Here is a 1,847-nt window from a genome sequence, read left to right as displayed (position 1 = left end):
CCAGCTGGTGGGAAGAGGGAGCTTTGTGTGGGCCCCCAAAGGAGGACCCAGAGCCCACGACCCACCTACACGGTGTGTCCCAAGGTTACCAGAGCCCGGCGCTGCCCGAAGGAGGGATCACCTCGGGATCTGTGTGGGTTTGGGAGGGAACACTGGCAGCACGATGTCTTTCACTGAATTCCCGCCTCTGCCTCCCACAGGCTCCTTCCAAGAGCCTCCTCCCTGGCGCTGTCTGCTCTGCAGCTCCTTTCCTGGGCTGAAAGAGGTCTGTGGAAGAAAACAAAACCCAAATTTTGATCTTCCCACGAATGGTCTTGGGGCACTTACAGCTCCACTTCCTTCTGCTCGAGGGAGGGGACTTTGTTCCCAGCTATAGATTAGGTTTGTCCCCAGCACTGATGCTCAGTGCAAAGGTTGGAGCCAATCCTCTCCTGCAGCTCTGGCAGCTGCAGGCAAAAAGAATTTCACTCCAGGGTGTTTAACAACAACACGAAGCAAACAAGCCCCAAGACATCAGGTTTGTTGTGGGCTTGGATGTAACACTAATAATCCTTATCATAAGTCAGATCAGAATAAAGCACTGGCAAGACCTGAAGGTAAATGACACGTGACAACCCTCTGTTTGGCCCCAAATAGAGATCGGCTACAAAATTGTAAAATTAAAATGTAAAATTAAGTGTAGATTTTATTAAGAGCAAGTGTTATTAAAAGTGAGGTTCTTCTTGCTTTTGTCTGATTTTATGATTCATTTCTCCCTCCTAAGCTTTTCTCTACAGCCAGCAGAGCATAAAACACACTTCAACCAAGAAAACAACGCAGGAAAAAATAATCCTTGTGTTACCACCTGATTCCAAGGGCTGAGGTCTGACCAAAAAGAGAAGGATTGCCGTGGATGTGTAAATTGTTAACATTGCAGTAAGGTAAAAGAAGAGGAACAAACATATTCCTGGAACCATCTGGGATTGTCAGCTCTTGACTGAGGGTGGGGAGGGACTGGGGTGGATTTTCCAGAGAAGCTGTGGCTGCCTCTGGATCCCTGGAAGTGTCCAAGGCCAGGTTGGAGCATCCTGGGCTAGTGGAAGGTGCCCCTGCCCATGGCAGGGGGTGGAACTGGATAAGCTTTGAGGTCCTTCCAACCCAAACCATCCTGGGATTTTCTGATTCCGTGATGAGAACAGTCTGACCCGTCAGAGAAGCTTCGTTTACAGGGAGGAGAAACTTCCCCCCACAGCAAGGAGCCCACCAAGGCCTGTCCTTGAGGGCCGTTCCTCATCCAGCCACTGTCCCCTGGGCCGGAGGGATCCTCTCCCTCCTGAGCATCTCTCCAGGGAGCTCCACTCCCTGTCTCCACTATTCTACCGACATCTGGTGGCAGCTGCTTTAGGGAAAAAAAAAGACAGCTCTTCAGCGGAGCCCGGCGCCCCCTCAGCGGGAACCTCCCCGCGCGGCCGTGCCCGCTGTGAGGGGAGCCCTGAAGCGCCGCCCGGGGACGCGCAGCTCTGCCACCTCCTGAGGCGAGCGGGGCTGTGGGAGCGCTAATCAGTCATTAACGCGAATCGCTGGAGTCCCGCGCGGCGCCTCTTGGTGTTTGGGGAGGGTTTTATTTGAGGTTGCCGTGAAAGGCACACGCGTCCCCTCAGCCGCTGTGGCGGGAAAGAGCAAACATGGGAACCGCCCGTGATACGGCCGTACAGCGGGTTTCCGTAGTGTAGCGGTTATCACGTTCGCCTCACACGCGAAAGGTCCCCGGTTCGATCCCGGGCGGAAACACCTGTTTTTCTTTCATGGGGCGCGTTTTTTCAGTTGGTTTGTTCTGCGGGTGTTTTTTTATGGTTTGGGTTATTTCC

General features: G+C 53.3%; 1 non-coding gene across 1 annotated transcript; it reads left to right on the top strand.

The window, feature by feature from the left end:
• Nucleotides 1-1,697: 1,697 nt before the first annotated feature.
• TRNAV-CAC lies at nucleotides 1,698-1,770 on the top strand. The gene has a single exon. It is a non-coding gene; the product is annotated as a tRNA-Val (tRNA).
• Nucleotides 1,771-1,847: the final 77 nt, after the last annotated feature.

Source organism: Lepidothrix coronata, unplaced genomic scaffold, assembly GCF_001604755.1.
Source record: "Lepidothrix coronata isolate B3197 unplaced genomic scaffold, Lepidothrix_coronata-1.0 Scaffold219, whole genome shotgun sequence".
Lineage (NCBI taxonomy): Eukaryota > Metazoa > Chordata > Aves > Passeriformes > Pipridae > Lepidothrix > Lepidothrix coronata.
The sequence above is the reverse complement of the archived record's forward strand: the minus strand, read 5'-3'. Positions and strand labels throughout refer to the sequence as shown.